Source organism: Bison bison, unplaced genomic scaffold (genome assembly GCF_000754665.1).
Source record: "Bison bison bison isolate TAMUID 2011002044 unplaced genomic scaffold, Bison_UMD1.0 scf7180017864453, whole genome shotgun sequence".
NCBI classification, from domain to species: Eukaryota; Metazoa; Chordata; class Mammalia; order Artiodactyla; family Bovidae; genus Bison; species Bison bison.
In genome coordinates, this window is record NW_011495015.1 from 4,210,145 (window position 1) to 4,231,808 (window position 21,664).

General features: G+C 46.5%; 1 long non-coding RNA gene across 1 annotated transcript in view; it reads right to left on the minus strand.

Moving 5' to 3' along the window:
- Positions 1-7,886: 7,886 nt before the first annotated feature.
- LOC105002471 overlaps positions 7,887-21,664 on the minus strand; it is a 16,496-nt gene continuing 2,718 nt past the window's right edge. Inside the window, exons 2-3 of the long non-coding RNA XR_826968.1 lie at positions 17,122-17,218; positions 7,887-9,181 (exon numbers count right to left, since the gene is read on the minus strand). This is a non-coding gene — a long non-coding RNA (uncharacterized LOC105002471). The remainder of the gene's footprint in view (positions 9,182-17,121; positions 17,219-21,664) is intronic.

Consider the following 21,664-nt stretch of genomic DNA (forward strand, 5'->3'; position numbering starts at 1 on the left):
AAAGTATTGGAGTTTCAGCTTCAGTATCAGTCCTTCCAATGAATATTCAGGACTGATTTCCTTTAGGATGGACTCGTTGGATCTCCTTGCAGTCCAAGGAAACATTTCATGCAAAGATGGGCACAATAAAGGACAGAAATGGTATGGACCAAGCAGAAGATATTAAGAAGAGGTGGCAAGAATACACAGATGAACTATACAAAAAGATCTTCATGACCCAGATAACCACGATGGTGTGATAGTCACCTAGAGCCAGACATCCTGGAAAGTGAAGTCAAGTGGGCCTTAGGAAGCATCACTATGAACAAAGCTAGTGGAGGTGATGGAATTCCAGTTGAGCTATTTCAAATCCTAAAAGATGATGCTGTGAAAGTGCTGCACTCAATATAACAGCAAATTTGGAAAATGAACTAGATTTTAATATAAACATGTCCAACAGCATTGTCGATGCTTACTCAGCTGACCCTGAACCCTGAGAGGTGAGTGGACACCTCACTCCACTCCCTGGGCCTGTATCCCAGAGCCTCTCACTGAGACCAGCACTGAGTAGATCTCCCAGTAAGTATTTGTTGAATGAATGTTGAACAGCAAGGGCATTTGAGCTGGATTTTGAAGCAAAAGTGGGCTATGTCCAAGTGGAGAAAAGAAGGGACACCAAGCGCAGGAGGAAAACCAGAAGTGGAGGGTATAGCGATGATCATGAACTGCATTCACACAATCAGGAGGCGCGTTTGCTTCTTGGCCCATTTTACAGACAGGGAAGTAGAGGCGCCGCAGACCGAGGAACCTCTTCAGGTCACACAGTCAGAGCTGCATCCTGAGTTGACGTCTCACCCCCAAGCATGTGCCCACTGGGCTTCAGGAAGGTGGGCCTGGGGTGGGGCCAAGCCTGGGCCGAGCATGCAGGCCAGTCAGGCAGTACCCATGTCTTAGGCCGAAAGTCCTAGTTTGAAGCTGGTGCTTCAGGGAGGTGCAAACCGCAAAGACCTGCTAGGAGGTGAGCGTGAGCAGGGGCCAGGCTGGGCTCGGCGGGCGGAGCCGCCTCACAGGAAGTAGACGGGACACAGGATGAAAAGGTGAGATGAGCCAGGCTGACTCCTCTTATAGCTTCTGCTACACGGCCTGGCACTTAATTAGGATAATGATGTGTCAGCGACACAGCCCACAGGCTTCATCGGGAAGAATGCGAAAGCAGTGGCGTCATCAAAAAATGGAACTTTGGGGACAGTATCCAGTTTGGGGGCTGGAGGATAAGATGATGAATTTATTGTGGGATCTTCTGAGTTCAGGTCCCCGCAGGTGACACCAGGGGCAGAAATACCAGATGGGGCCTCACCAGGCACAAACCCCAGAGAGCATGGCCAAGAATGGAGGCCAGTGAGTCCATGACCAGGAAGCATAGGAAGCGGGGAATGCAGAGGCCGGCAGTGAGTGTCCAGGTCACAAGGTTCCCGCTGGGGCTGTGGGATTGGGCTGCAGGGGATTTGGGAAAACTGTGTGTGTGTGTGTGTGTGTGTGTTGTTAGTTGCTCAGTCATATTGGACTGTTTGTGACCCCATGGTCTGTCCACGGAATTCTCTAGGCAAGGACACTGGAGTGGGTTGCCATATGCGTGTATTTTTTTCCCTTAAGGGGTGGGCCACAGCTTTTGTTAACTTCTGGAGAGTGGGAGGAGCATTATCCCAGAGCAGGAATCACTCTTATGGAATATCAGAATGTTTAGAATTTAGAATTCTAGTTTCAGAACATTAGAGTTTCTTTAGGAAATTTGTGTTTGGCGGGGGTGTGGGGTGGGGCGGTGAGGAGAGGGTTCTGATCTGATAAGTTTCAAGTCTGTCGCTGAATAAAGTGGAGTCTGGGGGGTGATTAAGGAAAGTAGCTGGCCCAGCACAAGTCTCCCCAGGCTGGGGCATGTCTCAGAAGGGAGGTGGTGAGGGAGGACCAAAGATGCCACGGAAAATGATCAGGAAGCCACAGTCACAGTTCTGAGCTCTCCTTAATGGGTACACGTGGGATCCCAGCCTTTCATTGCTGGAAGAGGTCTTGTACATTTTCTAGATTAAAGATACAGCAGGCATTGGAGAGGCTTCTATGACTATGGGCGCCCGCAGGGATGCAACTCAGAGACAACAGCCTGTGATATTCCCTAACATTGACATACCTTTGACTTGCTAACTACCATTAGAGGCCCCTGAGGACAAGGACCACATCCTAAATTTCCCTCTGAATTCTCACATTCTGTAGCACATTCTCTGGCACCAAAATTGGTCCCCAAGAAGAGTCTTTGGAGGTTCAAAGTGTGGGTGTTGTGATGATGGTTCTGTTTGTACAGCTGAAAACAAGGCGGCTCCCTAGGGGGCATCTTAGTCTCATCCACTGAGGCCACAGTGTCTGTGCGCACGCATGCTCAGTTGCTCAGTCATGTCCGACTCTTTGGGACCCCATGGACTGTAGCTCACTGGACTCCTCTGTCCATGAAATTTCCCAGGCAAGTACACTTGAGTGGGCTGTCACGCCCTCCTCCAGGGAATCTTCCCAACCCAGGGATTGAACCTGCATCTCCGGCATTGGCAGGTGGGTTCTTTACCACTGAGCCACCTGGGAAGCCCGTGACTGCATTGAGTGGCGAGTGAGGGAGTGAGGACTTGAGGAGCTGAGCGGGCTTGGGGGAGCGCTATTCCTCTGCTGTTTGTTTCCGTGGGGCAGAGACTGGAGCAGGACTCAGTGGCCAGGGACAGGGTGTGTGGAAGATGACTGGTGGGCCCTCGTGTTAAGCGCCATCCAGGGAGACTTAAGGCGGGTTGTTGTCTCTGGCCGGAGATGCAACACAGGACAGTCCCTCTTGTTTGCTTTCCTGGCCAGAAGGAGGCCTCCACTCCAAGCTCTGTTACCTGCCCGGGTCTCGGCACCTAGCCCGGAAGTGGCAGCTGACTTTGAACTCCTTTCCTGTTTCTCTGGCTCTTTCTGCCAGAGCAGATTCTTTCAGAGCACAGGCAGGCCATGAAGTCAATGCAATGGTTCTAAACAGAGAGACGAGACCAGACGACAGCACATCATCCCGTCGCAGAGGCTCCCATTTTGTGAAACCTTCGTTAGGAACGTGGGGGTGAGCACACACGCAAGGGGTAGTCCCTGGGGAGCGTATTTCTTACTCTAGTCATGGAAGTGTTCTATAGATGGGTGCAAGCATTTAAGAGTAGAGGCTAAATTAGTCTTATATCTTTTCACATCTTTATAGCAAGTGTCTTGCCAGAGCAGCTGTGAGACAGATGTGCGAGTACAGGGGTGAATTAGGAGGGGAATTTTCTGCAGCCCCTCCTGCCAGGTGTCCATGGGCACAGGCAGGTAGATGTGACGTGTACACTCATCACAGGGTGCCACTCGGGGATGCCCGGTGTCTATAGGTCACTTTTATTTCTTACATTCAAAAATGTCTTTTAAAGCAGCATGTGCAATCTCCCCGGCCTCATCCAAGGGCTCCCTACATGTCCATTAACTCTGAAAGATGGTTAATGGACACAATCTTTGCACAGGAGGGAGTGTTGAGAAAAAGTCAGGATGGTGCTGCCTAAGCAGAGCAGCCTTAAATAGTCAGGCCATGAAAAGGGGCAACTAACCAACTCCATTGTTGACAAAAGAGACCTAGGCTGGAGACACAGTCCCCAGTGGACCTGGAACCAGGACAGTCAGGCGCATGGCAGCGCTGGCTCAGCGAGATGGGAACATGGGCATCAAGAGAGATTTAAGGGAGCAGCAGCCCCACTGAAGGAAATGGGCCTGCTGGTCTGCACGAGGTTGCCTGGGAGGGAAGTCATGTGGGGCAAAGGGCCCAGCTCAGAGCCTGCACAATGTCATCGTTCTTAGTCTTTCCAAACTGCTGTGTCATCCCTGGAACTCGCTGACTCGGTGTCCTTCCAAAGCAAAACCGGGGTGTCTACTATGTGATGCTGCACCCCCGAGAACTCGGGGAACCAGGTATGCTGCCCCCATCAAGACCAAGGTCAAGGTCAGCCACTCTGGGCTACAACTGGGCCACCATCACCTCAGGAAAGCAGCCGCATCCACACAGCGGTCCTGGGTAGAGACAAAGGACAGGACAACAGCCTCCTTCTCCGTGGACCTGGCACCATCTGACCAGTTCTCTGTGCTGAACTCAACATGAAGACAGAGACACGTGCCAAAGGGAAGCATGAAAGGGAAACCTTCCGATGCTGCTCTGCGGCCCAGTGAAGTTCACCTACTGTATGCTGAGAAAATCTGTAGCAAATGGGCTTTCTCCTGAAGCTCAACATAGAATGAATTTCTCAGGGGGAAGAAATCCTGACTAGCAATATTGAGTGATGATGCCAAATGATGATCCAGGCCTTTGGATATTTTAAATTCTAGTCAGTAAAGTCTGCCTCATTAGATTTCGTTGAACTTGTTCTTTACTTTGGAAAAAGGTAGGTTGAGTAGCATCAGAATCTCTGTCCAGAAAGAGAATTTCAGACCCAACAAAGACAGGAAGGGAGTGTGAGGCTGTGCGGGCTGGGCCACCTGCCCGCGGTGTGGCTCTGTTTACTCTTTGGTTTAGCACGTCATTTATACCCATTTAAAAACCCAGTCTACCTCTGACATGGACAGTGATTTCTTCGCTCATAGTACTAAGAAGAGGGAATGTGATCCTTTTTTTAAATTTGTATTTGTTTGTCCAGAAGAGGACATTTTAACCTCTGAAAACCATCAAAGCAATACTTCAGCTCCTTTTGGAGAACAGTAGTTGCTGGAGCGTGTGTTTACAAGAGACCGTCTCTGGAGCACATCCCTGAGCCTGGGATGAGGGCCCAGGGACCCTGGTGCTGGCGTGGCTTCCCCAGGCAGCCAGGAATTGAGACACAACCAGGGTGTGTCTTAGCTAATTCCTGGTCCCACTTTTCTATGTGTATTTCCCTACTGTGACCCCAGCCCTTGCCTGGCACAGAGCCTTCCCGGGACAGCCCTTCTTCCTCACCACGGCTCTTACCCACTGACATCGGCAACATCTGGACTCATTTCTCGTCGCAGTTGTGCGTGTTGGGGGTGTTCCTGTCACTTAGCTGGCAGAAGGCAGGGATGTCACTGAACATCCTGCAGTTGGCAGGGCAGCCCCACAGCAGGAAGGATCAGCCCAGCGTGGGAGTAATGCTGGGGTAGGAAGGCTGTCCTTGAGCATTGTCCCTGCGGTCAGCATCGTCTCCTTCAGCCCCACCCCCAGTCTATGGGCGGAGCCTCAGGATTCACCCCCAGCATCTCCTGCCTCCAGCTCTGGGCTCAGCCACAGTGCAATGTCCAGCCCCCAGAACTCTCTGAGGGGGAGAGGCTGCAGGCTGTCCCCTAGAGGCACCCAGGTCTCCTCCTCCCAGGCGTCCTCTCACCCAGGGTCCCTGGTCCTGACTGCACGTTAGGGCAGTGTCAACCTGGGAGTCTAATCCGTGCCCAACTCTTGGGCAGATCCAGCACCACTGATTTGGAATCTGCAGCATAAGCCTGGCCTGAGATGGTGTTTAAAGCTCTCCAGGTGGCTCTGCAAGCTCCGGGAGTCGATGATGGACAGGGAGGCCTGGCTTGCTGCAGTCCATGGGGTCACAAAGAGTTGGACACAACTGAGTGACTGAACTGACTGATTGGGCTTCAGCTTCCTCATCATTTTCCTGGGAATTCCCTCAGCAGAGAGTTCCCAAGTCCCTGTTGCTGGCCAGGCCCCAGGGGAGGCCCTGGAGGCTCAGGTGAGAGAGAGGGGTCTGGAAAGGGCAGGTGGGCAGCCCTCAGCTCCTGACTACCCCTTCATTACTACCCTTTCATTATCCCTTCAGCCACTGCCCCTGCCCTCCTGACCCTGCAGGCCAGATGATAGAAGGTTCTAGAATGCCAGAGCCCCACCAAGATGGAGGCTGCCATTGCACCATGGTGACTGTCACCTTACGTAGGTCAGCCTAGAACAAGAGGCCAGAAAAGACAGTAGGAGCTGGTGTCACTTCTGAGCTGGTACGTACTAATGTGGCTGGATGGTTACTGTTTAAACCCCCAGCGTTGTGAGGAATGTGAAGTGTGTTTTACTCAAACATTGAAGGACTACAACCCAAGGTGTTATTTCCATTGAGTGTTTTGAATCAGGCTTTTCACGTCACACTGTGGGTGGCTGAGTTTGTGGCATCTCTGCTGGGCAGTGAGGAGTGTGCCTAGTACCTCAGGAGGGAGGTAGGAAACGGGAAAATTATATGTATCCAGCCCAGACCCAGGAGTGCTCTGCTTCCGTTTACTTAAGTGTAAATAAGAGCAGTGTGGCAGGGGCGAGAGGAGGAGGTGCAGGCAGGAGCGGTCTCAGGGCAGCCTCTGTCTGGGCTGCTGATGTGAGCTGTGCTTTGTGACTTGCAACTGGAGCTGGTGGCCTCAGCTCTGCAGCCACTCATGGAAGGGACAGTTGGAACACATCCCTCAGTCACTCCCTGGGGTGCCCCTGAACCCCTGTACTATGACTACCTTGGGGTCAGGGGGGACCTGCCACAGACCTGCATCCAGGAAAGGGGATATACTTTTCTGCTCCAAACTGGAAGTAGGGCCATCCTGTCTGTCCCCACCCCGCCCCTGCTCAGAGGGTCACAGAGAAGCTGCACGCTCCGTCTACAGGGCTTCCCCTTCCAGACCCAGAGGGCAGGGCAGTTTGCTGACTGGTGAGCTGGGGCCTCGTGAGCAAAGGTTCATCTCATACCAGTCTGATCCCTGAGCCTCTGCCATTGATCTAGAACTCTTGAGAAAACCATGCTTGTGGATAGGGTGCAGCTGACACTCCCGGTTTCTGGGTTCAGGGCACACGTGGGGCAGGGGAGGTGCTCTCTGAGTTGTGGGTCCCAGGCCCCTCTGAGCCCGCCAGGCCTTCCATCTACAAGGAGCTCAGCATCAGGGCCCAGTCTGGACCCGCTGATGGGAACATGGAAGGGGGAACCCCCACCCCCCAGCCCAGCCTCACATGAACCGGTGTCCTCTGTGTCTGCCACGTCCAGGACCCCCTTGTCCACAGTCTCCTTGAGGTCCGGCTGCTCCAGTGTGGCCGTTAAGACCTGCAGAGTCACCACGGCAGCTTGCCTCACTTCTCTCCTCCCCACTCTGTAAACACACTGATGTGAGAGGACCTGCAAGGGTCACCGTTAGTGTGTCTACAGCAGCTGGCCCAGGCTTGTCCCAGGGCAGGGGCTCCTTGACTGGCAGCGATGCAGAGCAGAGGGGCCCCTGCTGGAGGTCAGCAATCTGCCCACAGCCACAGTGTTGCCCTCTGTGACCTGCGGCATGTTGTGCACGCGCACAAAGTCACTTCAGTCCTGTCTGACTCTTTGTGACCCTGTGGACTATAGCCCACCAGGCTCCTCTGTCCATGGGATTCTTCAGGCTAGAATACTGGAGTGGGTTGCCATGCCCTCCTCCAGGGGATCTTCCTGACCCAGGGATCGAACCCGTGTCTCTTATGTCTTCCGCATTGGCAAGCTGATTCTTTACCATCTGAGCCACCAGGGAAGCCCATGAAAGCTTTTAAAACTAACACCCTACCTGGGGTCCTTGGGGATCTCTTCTTCCTCAGGGGGACACTGACAGGGGGGTTGTGTTGTGAACCAAAAGGGTTAGAACCACAGGGCTGGGTTCCTGGACGGGTGTTACAGCAAACTCCATTCTGCCTTCTTGGTTCTGGACTCAGGACTCCTCCTGGGCCTGCCCATGTGAATAGCCGGTGTGGCTATGGGCCTGTCCCTGAGATTCGAACTCTGAAACCATCCTGGGGCTTCTAGAAGCTGGAAACACAACGTGCACAGTGGCTACTGGCCATCACGCAGTCTCAAGATAGCCAAGACATTCCAGACCACCACGACGTGTTTTCAAAGTTAATAAATAACACATTCATTTTGAATGTACTTCTGCTTATAATGGTGTTTGTCACAAAAAGCATTTTAAGTAAGGTTAAAGGAGAAAACACAAACCAAACATCTGACCAAAGATCACTTCACATTTGCTGTAAAGACTTCAAATATTTCAACTCTGTGTATGTTTACAGTGATCACACACATTTAATTTTACAAATGAAAACAAATCTTTCTAGGTCATCAGCTCATGTTCCCTCGCTTCACAACCCACAGAAAGTTTCCCAAGTCATTACCTATTACACTGAGACGTGAATTTTGGTGACTGCCTGTCCCCCATCCTTGGTGACGCCGTAATTTCTTTCCTTCTGCTGTTCCTGGCATGTCCAGTTGTTTGCAGTATTTCACTGCATAAATAACACCAGCATGTCCTCACCACTCATCATCTTCATGTGAAGTATTCCTGGAGATTCACTTGGTATATGAAAGCAGGTTATTGTTAAGGCCCTTGATACAAATTCAGTCCAAAAATTTTTAAATGTAATAGTAGAAGTTTAGCCTAATTTGTGTACACTGAGTTCACATTTAACAGAATGAACACCTTTTAATGTAACTTAGCTTCAGGGTTCTGGGGAGAACCTACTGTCGAGAGCAGTTGGACTAAGATGCCACTGTGCTCCGTGGTCCCCTGAGCTCTGGGAACCCATGGCGTCTGGGTCGCAGCTCAGCACCCAGGGGCTCCTAGCAGTGGGGGGGTTGGAGGGGGGCAAACAGACTGGAGGAGCAGGCTGTGTTTATTTGTGAGCATTTATTTACTGACAGCACATCGATGGCAGAGTCTTCCTGCTGCTAACAGACGGACAGTATCCAGGTGGATGAAGATCGAGCTGGATCCAGCCCTGAAGGTTTACAACTCCATCCTCGTGTTCAGGAGCTCCCAGGATCTCGCCAGGCAGGACACCGTCTCAGGGCAGGAGGCCATGGGGGGACGCTGTACCTGAGGGACCATGGCCACCGCCGTGCCTTGTTCTTTCAGCAGGAACCTCAGCCACAGGAACTTGATTTCGGTGTTCCCATGGTCGTGCCCAAGTATGAACGGGACCTTGTAAAGCAGCCGTGGCTTTTACGTTTGGAAGATTGGATGGCTGATCCAGCGCCAGCGATGCCGAAGCCCCCAGGCCCAACAGGACCCTGACCATCACCACCGTGGCTCTGAGGCGTGACAGGAACAGACTCAAGAAGCCCACAGGATGCATCTTTATCCTGGTCCCTTGCCGTTCAAGAAGCTGCTTCTCATTTTGCAAGGATGAAACTCTCTAGGGTGGGATATGAGCAACACGGTTTTCAGACACACACTGTTAATGTTTTCGTCAGCTCAGCATCTGAGCTTGGCTGTGATCTGCCCTCTGGGTGCAGGGAGTCTAAGAGGCAGAGGCCTGGTGCTTTAATGACTTCATGTGAGATGTGTGTGCTTTACTCAGGAAACTGCGGATCAATAATAAGCACACGTTTTCATGATCCATTAATTCTTATCTAGGTTCCACGAACCATTTCTCAGCTGTGCCGCCGGGTCTCCGGGAGCATGCCTGGGTCCCATGAGAACAGCCAGCAGGATACTTGGCAGAAACTGGGAGGACCCTCCTGAGGACTCTCTGCCTGTGGTGCCCTTACTGCCAGGGACCCAAGTCCTGACACAAACGCCCCCCATCCACATCCTCACAGCTTCCACTCTGGGGGCCACCTGGGAGGCTGACATCCCACGGGCCACCTGCCTGTCAGGAGGAGCCGTGTTCACCAGGGCCCTGGGTACCTGTCTACAGACAGAGGCTTCATCAAGGGAAGAGGTCTAGAGCTGGGTGTCTAGTACTCGTTTAAACAAGTCTTTTGTTATGAGCAAGGGTTTGTTTTGTGTAAGTGACTATATTTGAGACTGAAGCTATGCAAAGTCAGCCTCACAGTTTTGAAAGACAAGCACCTCCTTTCTTATACCAAACAGTAAGAGCTACCAACGCCCCGTGGAATGGAGGCGCCATTGTTTTGGTTGGGTTTGGGGGCGGGATATGGTTTTTTATTTTCGTTAGTGGGAGAGAAAAGAAATAAATAGAATCAATCCAACGGTATCCATTTGCTTCAGTTAAGAATCTTAGGGTTTAAGAAAGTTGCTTGGAGAGTTTATCAAACTTCAAGTCAATGAGGAAAAGAGAACTTCTTCTCTCAGAGGTGTGCTTAGATTCCATTCTTTAGAGTCTCACTTTGCCTACATGGCATTTTACTGTATTATTGGTTGATGTGCGTTTTTTCTGTTTGGTTTTTCTTTTTTAAACTGCCACATACAATTAAAATTCCTGCTTCTGCTTCATTACAATTGTAATATATTTTAAATAATAATAAACAGATAAAATAAAAACCCCTGCCTCACTGCCTTCATGAATATCATAGCCTGGCTCCCCGCATCCCCTGAAGGACCGTAGAGAGTAACCCTGCACCCCAAGCCAGCAGAGAAGTCAGCCCTTACTGAACGCCCGAGGTGTGTTTCCTCAGGGACGGTGTTAATGATTTGAGAGGTTTTTAAATTAAAAGCATCTCAAAATGGCTTTTATGTAGGTTCCATGGAAGACAGGAGATTTGCAGTTTGTGTATTTAATACATGTCATTTCCACAGAAGGATTGAAAACAGGACAGAAAATTCCAGGCCAGATTAGGGTTGAACTTTGTGTCCCTCTAAGACAGAACGATCAGACAGAAAGAACCTGATCCAAGCTCAACTTGAATCAAGCTGTTTTAAATTTGGTTTTTGAGCATGTACGCATGCGTGAATGTAACCAACGCAACACATGTGTAAGCTGCTGGACACCTAACAGAAGCCATTAAATAGGTCTCAGAAAAGCAACCGCAGTCCATTTTCTGAACAATCCTGCAGGAATCTCCCACATATATACTCAAATTTGCATCAAGTTTGACCCCAAGGGGCCCACTCTTAGTGTGGCTCATGTCGGGGGCCCAGGAGCAGGCGGGGCAGACCCTAGGATCGTCCTGGACATGAGTCCACCACGCCAGAACCAGCTCTAGCCAGCTCCCTCCCCTGTCCCTGTGGTCTCCCGAAGGGCTTGGAACTGGAGTGTTGGGAGGTGAGCTCCTCTGCTCTGCCAGGAACCACCCCTGCCCTCACCACCCTTCGCTGTCAGGCAGCATCCAGAAATACCCAGATGCTGTGAAGGCCTCCACCACCCTGGGTACCAGCCTCACCCCCACTCCCCTTTTCTCCTCCAGAGTCCCACCCGGAACATGAGTGAGTCGAGGACAAAGCAAAAACCTGCTACCAGGGCATCAGGAGATACAGGCTTCTAGGATGTTAGAAAGTTTCCACAAAGGAGCCCTCATATATATTGCAATGCTGGAAATTAGATCATTAGCAAGAATCCTAAGGGGGCTGGCACTTCTGGGACCATGGTCTTTAAACATCTGTAATTTGAGGTAACTTCTGCAAAAATAAATTTCTGTCGCTTTCAACAACCAGCAGACATTCTAGGAAAAACCTACCCTTAATCAGCTCTATATACCCCTTTCCTCCCTCTGGGATTAGATGCTAACCTTGTATAACCAGGAGTTTGGGATGGATATGTATCTTCTACTATATTTAAAATGGATAACCAACAAGGACCTATCGTATAACCCAAGGAACTCTGCTCAATGTTATCTAGCAGTCTGGATGGGAGGGGAGTTTGCAGGAGAATGGATGCGTGTATATGTATGGCTGAGTCCCTTCGCTGTTCACCTGAAATTATCACAACATTGTTCATTAATCAGTTATGCCCCAATACAAAATAAAAAATGTAAAAAGAAAATTGGTTAATACATAATGGATGTATTAATTAAAAAAAAAAGAAATGAACTTATTTTCAAAATAAATACATTCACAGGCATAGAAAACAAATTATGGTTCCCAGAGGGGAAGGATGGGGGGAAGGGATAGTTAGGGAATTTGGGATGGACATGTACACTCTGCTATATTTAAAATGGATCACCAACAAGAACCCACTGTATATAGCACATGGAACTCTGCTCAATGTTATGTGGCAGCTTGGATGGGAGGGGAGTTTGGGGGAGAGTGGATACATGTAAATCCCTTTGCTGTTCACCTGAAACTATCACAACATTGTTAATCGGCTATGAAGTAAAAAAGTGAAAGTGTTAGTCATTCAGTCTGTCCAACTCTTTGCAATCCCTTGGACTGCTATAGCCCACCAGGCTCCTCTGTCCATGGGATTTTCCAGGCAAGAATACTGGAGTGGGTAGCCATCCCTTTCACAAGGGGAATCTTCCGGACCCAGAGACTGAACCTGGGTCTTCTGCATTTCAGGCAAGTTCTTTAAGTTTAAAAAAAAAAGTGACAGTGTAGGAAATTGACTCCTATTTAGGACAGGGCTCTGAGCTGAGACTGCCTCCCCTGGCTGACGTTGAGTCTCAGATATCCCTGGGATTCCTTGGTTGAATCACCTTGGTCTGTGGAATCTCCATCCGTTGGGTGAGGGCTGGAAGCAGGGACATAGAGGGAAAAGTACTCAGGCTTTGGAGCCAGACCCAGGCTTGAATCCTGAGTCCTGTATCTAACCAGGTACCTGCTCTGGAAACGTTTCTCAAACACCCAGCATGTGACCAACTTCCACACTCACTCGTTCCTTTTGAAATACTGTGTTTTGATTGCATTACACTTTGCTCCATATCATTTTGAAGAATATTCAGTTTGTCTTTCCAACTCCCGGGGCATAAAAATGTATTCTTGAATACAAAGTGTTCCTATGAATACATTCTTAATATTCAAGAATATATTCGTCATGAATATATTTTCTTATAAATACATTCTTCTTAAAAACTGATCTCTCCTTGTAAATATATTCATGAAGAATCTATTTGTTAATAGATTTTTGAATATTCAGAATCCTTATAAATATATTCTCCTTATGAATAAACATATTAATGAATAATATATTCACAGGAAGTCTTTCTTCAAAAATACATACTGCTCTACACGCTCTCTCTCTCTGCCCTTCAGTTTCTAGCTGTGGCAGGAAGCTAGCACAGCCCAGCTCCTTAATATACTGCTGGGAAGACAGAGTTAAAACTGATTAAACAGAGTTCAAGAATTAAACAAGTGGGCTTCCCTGGTAGTCCAGTGGATAAGAATCTGCCTGACCAATATGGATGACCTTGAGATTGTCATACTGAGTGAAGTAAGTCAGACAGAGAAGGAGAAATATCATATGACATCCCTTACATGTGGAATCTAAAAAGAAATAATACAAGTGAACTTACTTACAAAACTGAAACAGACTCATAGAGAACGAACTTCTGGTTGCCAGGGGGAAGGATGAGGGGAAGAGAGAGGGATCTGCGGATGGACATATACACACTGCTATATTTATTATAGAATAGCTAAACCAACAAGGACCTACTGCATAGCACAGGGAACTGATCAATGTTATGTGGCAGCCTGGATGGGAGGGGAGTCTGGGGAGAGTGGGTACATGTACAAGTATGGCTGAGTCCATTTGCTGTTCACCTGAAATTGTCACAACGTTGTTAATCGGCTATACACCAACACAAAACAAAAAGTTGTGGTTTTTTTTTTTTTTTTTTAAAGAATCTGCCTGCTAATGCAGGGGACACAGGTTTAATCCCTGGTCTGGGAAGATTCCACATGCCTCAAAGGAGCTAAGGCTGTGCGCCACAATGACTGAAGCCTGTGCTGTCTAGAGCCCATGCTCTGCAACAAGAGAAGCCATCCCAGTAAGAGGCCCACACATTGCAACTGGAGAATGGCCCCCACTCATCACAACTAAAGAAAGCCGGTGCAGCAACCAAGACCCAGCAAAGCTAAATAGAGTAATTAAAAAACAATCCAACAAGTGACCATTGATGAGCCACTTGGTGAGCTGGTGCTCACACTTCGATTCCTCGGGGAGCTTGCCTGCACTGAATTCGCTTGAATTCGCTTTGCCTCATGTATCCTTTCAGGCAGATGACAGATGTTGAATCTGGTGATCAATGAACACAGCCCAGCCACTGCCGCCGAAAGCCCAGGTGCCCAGGCTAAGGCTGGGATACACCAGGAGGTCCTTAAAGGCAGCGGTGAAACTTGGTGATGGGTGCAGGGGGCGGCGGGCATGCAGATGCCATGTGGACACCTTGGGCTGTCCCTCCCTCAGGACCTCAGAACTCTTAGGGGCAAAGCTGCTGCATCGGATCACTGTCTGCTGATGGCAGTTGCAGGAGTGACACAGAGATGGAGAAAATTCAGGGAAAAGGGATATGGGGTTAAAAAAGAACAAGCCAAAACCACCACTTAAAAGGAAAGGCAAAGTCAAAGGTTGGAGAAATGAGACTGAGTTTAAAATAGTAAGAGTTTTTCTCTAAATGGTTCTGGGAGTCAGGCTGAGTGGTTCTGGGAGTCAGGCTGAGTTGTTCTGTGCAATTTTGCCTACAGGCATCACCCATCTATTTCCCCATTTACTTCAGCTTGAAATCAGATCTTGTTCCCTTTGATTGCGGAATCCAGCATCAAGGCAAATCGATTCGTGATGTATACAAAGTAGTAAGAAATCCCAGGTCAAATTCAGAAAAATTTGAATCTAAAATTCTTAAAAAATGTTTTTAGTTTAAAATTCTTAAAAAAAGAATTTTTTTTTTAAAGAATGTTCCCACGATGGCTTTTTCACCATCCTTGAACTGCAACTGATAGCAACTGTGTTAAACACACGGGGCCTAATGGACATGCAGGAGTCAATGTTTTACATGAAATGCTGGGTCCTCAAGGGTCTTTTAGTAGGAAAAAAATCAAGAACTACTGGCCAATACTAGTTTCATTTAAAAAAATAAAGAAAGAAATAGGAAGCATGTTTATAGGATCTGGTTCCCAAAGATGCATGAGTAGCTTCACCAGCTTGTGGTGAGAAGGATCAGGTGTGAGTGGCGTGTGCTTCCACTAATGTGGTTGTTTTTCTATAAACTGGTTCAGGATTTGCTCTGAAGATGCTTGCAAACACTGTGCTTCAGAGAGCAGCCCAGGTTTTCTTTGTCCAACAAGAAGCAATTCGAATTTCATTTGGCCTGGCCTCTCCAACAAAGAGAGTCAAGCCAGTCAAAAAATATTTTACCAAAGGAAGCTTGGGACTTCCCTGGTGGTCCAGTGGCTAAGACTCCACATTCCCCAATGCAGGAAGCCCAGGTTCGATCCCTAGTCAGGGAACTAGATCCTGCATGCTCCAACTAAAAGTCCACATGTTTCAACGAAGACCCAGTGCAACCAATTAAATAAATAGTTCTTTTACAAAAGGAAGTGCACTCAGACAGCTTCCTTGGTGTTAGTGACTGAATATTTTTCTTTCACTTTTTTCAATGAGTTTGTCAAGTTTTCCTCCAGAATAATCAGCTTACTCTTTTTTTTCCTTTTCATTTCTCTCCTTAAGAATAGATCTGTTTTTCTCTAGCCTTATCAGTTTGAAATTTGAGGTTGTCCTTCTGGGTTTCTAGAAAGTTTTACGGCTATGCTTTTGAAAATGAAGTCAAAGAATAGAAGGAAATATCCCAGAATTGCATCAACATTGATTCAGAAATTTTCTTTAAATGAATCAACAAATGCACCTGAACAGAGAGGCCCTTATCTTCATCCACTGTGGAAATTACTGCATTCATTCATTCAACAACTATTTATTGGGAGCCCACCATGTGCCTGGGTTGGGAAGATCCTCTGGAGGAAGAAAGGGCAATCCACTCCAGTATTCTTGCCTGGGAAATCCCATGGACAGAGGAGGCTGGTGGGCTACAGTCCATGTGGTCACAAAGTCAGATGTGACTTGAGCGACTGAGCACGCACACCATGATGTGCCAAGTGTAATGAGCACTGGGAATGTATCTGCAGACAAATAAATAAAAATCTCTCCTTTTGTGGGCTTTAAATTCAAGTGGGTGGAGACAGACAAGAAACCATAAGCATAAAAATATGAACAGGAGGGAAGAAAAGGAGAAAGGTCTAGGGTCTCGTGTAATGGAAATGGTACCTTGCTGGTCCACGGATCTCACGGACATGCTATCAGGCAGCACCAGTGGATGGAGGCCCCTGGCACCCAGGTCCACATGGCATCGACAACAACACACATCTGCACAGACCCAGGTGTTTCTGTTTTTCTGCCTAGGCCTTTCTTCTTCTTCTGCTGTAGTGAACAGCAGACATGCCCTCATATGTCCCCACAGGATCTAAAACAATTTTCCACCAGAGGTGCCATCGCCCACACACATTGCTGACTGGCTGGGTCAAGGGAGGGAATGTTATTTTGAGTGCCAGGTTGATGTTAGCAATTAAGTAATCTGTTACCTGGAAATTTCTGGACCTTTTTCCCTCCAGAATGGAAGTAGCAATTAACAAGAAGTAATCAGAGATACTTGTAATGTGATTAAGTAAAATTGTCATCAAGCAGGTAATTTTAAATACAGCCATGCTTCAAATACAGACTCCTTAATTTCAGCTCGGTGGTGTTCTAGTATTTATTATGCATACAGAAGCATTTAAAATGTGAATATGTTTTCATATTGCTATGCTCAGTAGTTCTGCCACTCCCCCCCAAAAAAATTATCCAACCAATTAATTTCCTCCCAGGGGGAAGCTAAAGGTTAATAATGTGATTGTCGAGTGCAATGCTGAAATATAAGGATAACAATTCTTGATGAAACGGGTCTAATAAGAAGGTGGAAGGACTTGACCTTCTATGGATGCCAACACAACATTCCAAGAGTAGGTCTTGTGTCACAGCTGTTTTCAGTGTCCCCGTTTATCAAATTAATCACTTGGGTGCATGTTAATTTGAAAACTGATTAGCCTTAAAGGATGTGCCATTTTAGGAAAAGCAATATTTAGTGATTTATTTCATTCTAGGCAAGTTCTCTTAACCTGAAAAGTCTGAAACTGTGTGTTAAGATCTGAGTTGGAATCATGAACTTTGTGGGGGAAAGACCAGTTTTTCCACATCTGGGTAGCTGTTGGACACTTGAAGAGTCCTTTGGAACTTGGGAGCACTCTCAGTCAACTTGGGTTATAGAAACTTATTTCAAGATCCTGTCTACATTCTGGGCAGACATTGGAAATATCTGTCTTCAAGAGGAAACAATAAAGAGCTTGCTGATTTCAAAAGCTCAAGCTCAAAGTTTCAAAATCCATTTTTTACTGGTATTATACTGGTAACAGGTATTTGATTCCACAAACCTGTTTAGCCCCATTTCCATTTCTTCGGAGACAGGAAACCATCACACACACCCATCCTCAGCAGCAACTTCATGACTTTCTAGACTTCAATGAGAATCTGAAAATAGAGTAATAGATGAATGGAACACAGAACCATGGAACAGAACAGAACAATTGGGTCATGTGACTACTTTCTCCTTCAGTATCTCCTTTCCAAAACTCCCTAGTAAAGCAAGTATCTAATATGCTGCATAGCCTCACTCGAGACCTCTTTGGAAATAAAGATGACTCCTATAAAATCCTCCACACCTCTCAGGGCTTACCCAGAGCCCTACACACACAGGTCAATTGAATTTAATATTTAACAACTGGACGGTAAGGAAGAGGCATTTGAGAAATGTTAAGTAAAGTGGAAACAAAGATGCAGTTTTTCAGAAGGAGCCTCAATGATTCAAAGTTCAGCTTAAGATTTAAAAGAGCTAGTTCTCCAGTCCCTATAAAATCATTTTTCATGTATTTTTGAAGATCCTAATGAGATCAGTCCTCAGTCTTCTCTTTTGGGGATTAAATCCTCCCTGCTTCTGGTCTGTTTTCATAGATTAACTTTGAAATGTTCAAGTTTCACTTCTACTATTAATTCTGCTTTTTTCTAATCTTTGTCCCATGTACCTTCTTAGCTGTTTGCTTCTAGAAAGGCCTTCCCTTCAGTATCTCTGGATAGTCATTGAGAAGCCAGCTGATGTCACTCTGACCTGTGATTCATTTCTGCTAAAGTTAACCATGATGTAGATCTATTCAACCTCCTCCCTGTCAACCCTCAAAATAGTGTGACCTGGGAGGCACAATGTGGAACAGCCCAGAAACCCATCGAGTCATGGAGTGATTCACTGACTCCTGGAATGAGTGAGGGAGGCCTGCCATCCTGGAAAAGAATTCCTGGAGACTGTCATCTCACTAATGGTTTATAAAACATTACACAACACAAGCTCCTAATGAAGAGGCCTTAGGCAAATTAGAATCAGTTTTCAGGCTTCAGGATGTTACTGAGCACTTCTCTTGTGCTTCCTACAGTTCCTGTCCCATGTGTCTCGCTGTTCTATCTACAGACTTTCTTGTTCGGTGCATTTCATTTGGTTTCTGCCCAACCTGAATTTCCTTCTCACTTACAATTGGCATCTCCTGGTTAAAGCAACTCTGATACTGTCTCATATTTCTTGCAGCACCTTGCTCAGGGCTGAGACTGTAGTCACATGATACCTTTCTCAGTTGTATAGAGAATTGGAACGTTCTCCCGAAGACCTCACCTTCAGAAGACACAACTTGTTTTGAATAAAGCACATCCATTTCAGCCAAATTCTTCCTGGTTCTGTCTTTTATGAATATCTATGTCCTGCCCACATATCCAAGCTTTGATTGTGATAAGATGGATGTGACCACGGTCTGTGTGGTGAGGGTGGTCCAATGCAAGCCAAGCGCTATCCTCACTTGGGTGAGTGTGTCAGCAAAGAGCAAAGTCCCACCTCAGCCTTCACGTTGAACTTGGGATGTCTGCCCAAGTATTCTTGGTTTATTCTATCCAGAAAAAATCATTTAGGAGCATGTGGTTAGAAGGGAGAAGAGAAACAAGTTTATAAAAAAATAACTGGGAAGATGAGGCAAAGCATTACTTAATAATTTATTATAATTTAATGAATAATTTCATTCATTCTTTCATTATCATATTTTTTTTAACATCTACTTAAGTCAGACACTGTGTTCATCATATAAGCACCAGTGTTACATATGGAATTTTTTATCTTTGGACTATCATCAATGAATGACTGAATAAATGAACAAAAGCCAGAATTAGAATATAATTTTTAGGCTGTGGAAAGCCTTTAATATTAGTTCACACCAACTCTGATACAGTGTTTTAGAAGGTCTGAAGTGTTTGAGTCACATGAGGCAGTGAGTTTCTGAATTTTTAAAATTTCATTCCACAGAAAGAGATGCTTTAGATCACAACCCAGTGTGTAAACACACACACACACACATTTCTGTCAATAGCAGTTTTTTTTTTTTTTTAATTGTTGATCCCAACCCACTGAGCCTCTTGATGAAAGTGAAAGAAGAGAGTAAAAAAGTTGGCTTAAAACTCAACATTCAGAAAACTAAGATTATGACATCCGGTCCCATCACTTCATGGCAAATAGATGGGGAAAATGGAAACAGTGAGAAACTTTATTTTTGGGGACCCCAAAATCATTGCAGATGGTGACTGCCGCCATGAAATTAAAAGACGCTTGCACCTGGGAAGAAAAATTATGACCAACCTAGACAGCATATTAAAAAGTAGATATTACTTTGCCAACAGAAGTCCATCTAGTCAAAGCTATGATTTTTTCCAGTAATCATGCAGGTCAGAAAGCAACAGTTAGAAGTGGACATGGAACAACAGACTGGTTCCAAATAGGAAAAGGAGTACGTCAAGGCTGTATATTGTCACCCTACTTATTTAACTTATATGCAGAATACATCATAAGAAACACTGGGCTGGAAGAAGCACAAGCTGGAATCAAGATTGTCTGGAGAAATATCAATAACCTGAGATATGCAGATGACACGACCCTTATGGCAGAAAGTGAAGAGGAACTAAAGAGCCTCTTGATGAAAGTGAAAGAGGAGAGTGAAAAAGTTGGCTTAAAGCTCAACGTTCAGGAACCTAAGATCATGGCATCCAGTCCCATCACTTCATGGCAAATAGATGGGCAAACAGTGGAAACAGTGGCTGACTTTTATTTTGGGGGGCTCCAAAATCACTGCAGATGGTGATTGCAGCCATGAAATTAAAAGATGCTTATTCCCTGGGAGGAAAGTTATGACCAACCTAGACAGCATATTAAAAAGCAAAGAGATTACTTTGTCAACAAAGGTCCTTCTAGTCAAGACTATGGTTTCTCCAGTAGTCATGTATGGATGTGAGAGATGGACTTTTATAAAGAAAGCTGAACGCTGAAGAATTGATACTTTTGAACTGTGGTGTTGGAGAAGACGCTTGAGAGTCCCTTGGGCTGCAAGGAGACCCAACCAGTCCATCCTCAAGGAAACCAGTCCTGAATATTCATTGGAAGGACTGATGCTGAAGCTGAAACTCCAATACTTTGGCCACCTGATGCGAAGAACTAACTCATTGGAAAAGACCCTGATGCTGGGAAAGATTGAAGGTGGGAGGAGAAGGGTACAAAAGAGGATGAGATGGTTGGATGGCATCACTAACTCAATGGGCATGAGTTTGGGTAAACTCTGGGAGTTGGCGATGGACAGGGAGGCCTGGTGTGCTGCAGTCCATGGGGTCACGAAGAGTCAGACATGACTGAGCAACTGAACTGAACTGAACTGAACCCATTAAATTGGTCTCATGACCATGGGTTGTGACCACAGTTGGCATGACACCACTGTGGGCCACCAAAGCAGCAACCCTATGCCCTGGCTGTACAGGGGAGTCACTGGGAGCTTTCTAAAAAAAATACAGGGACTTCCCTGGTGGTCCAGTGGTTAAGAATGCACCTTCCAATGCTGGGGACATGGGTTTGATCCCTGGTCAGGGAATTAAGATCCCACATGCCTCAGAGCAACTAAGCCTGTTCACCACAACTAGAGAGAAGCTCAAGTGCCTCATCTAAGACCCAACAGAGCCAAATAAATAAACAAATAAAATATCACAAATAATGATAAACAAAAATTTAAAAATACAGATGCCTGGTCCCCTACCCCAGACCAACTGAACTCAAATCTGGAGGTGAGATCTGAGCTTTGACGTTAAAGCTCCCTGTCTGATTCCCATGAGCAGTAAGGGTTAGTATCACCACTCTACATCATGAAAAGTGTCCTTTTAAAATACACAATTACCACCTTAATCATATAAGTGACACATGCGCCTACTAAAAATTTCAATAGCATAGATGGTTATGAAATAAAAACTGAGGCACTTGATCAATGCCTTATCTCTCACTTCTGCTGTCTATAGATAAACATTATTAATACCTCCTTCCCCAAAACTCTTGTTGCATATTGGGGAATCCACTGATATATAGTTTCCACAAGTTTACATTTCCAAATAACTTTAATAATAGGTGTCCAAGTTATAAAAGTTACTGATGGTATTTTGATGAAGATTACTTTGGATTTATGGATTAGTTCAGTTCAGTTCAGTTCAGCCACTAAGTCGTGTCCAATTCTTTGCAGCCCCCTGGACTGCAGCACACCAGGCTTCCCCATCCATCACCAACTCCCAGAGCTTGCTCAAACTCATGTCCATTGAGTTGGCAATGCCATTCAACCATTTAATCCTCTGTCATCCCTTTCTCCTCCTGCCTTCAATCTTTCCCAGCATTAGGGTCTTTCCCAATGAGTCAGTTCTTCTCATCAGGTGGCCAAAGTATTGGAGTTTCAGCTTCAGCATCAGTCCTTCCAATGAATACTCAGGACTGATTTCCTTTAGGATGGACTGGTTGGATCTCCTTGCTGTCCAAGGTACTCTCAAGAGTCTTCTCCAACACCACAGTTCAAAAGCATCAATTCTTCG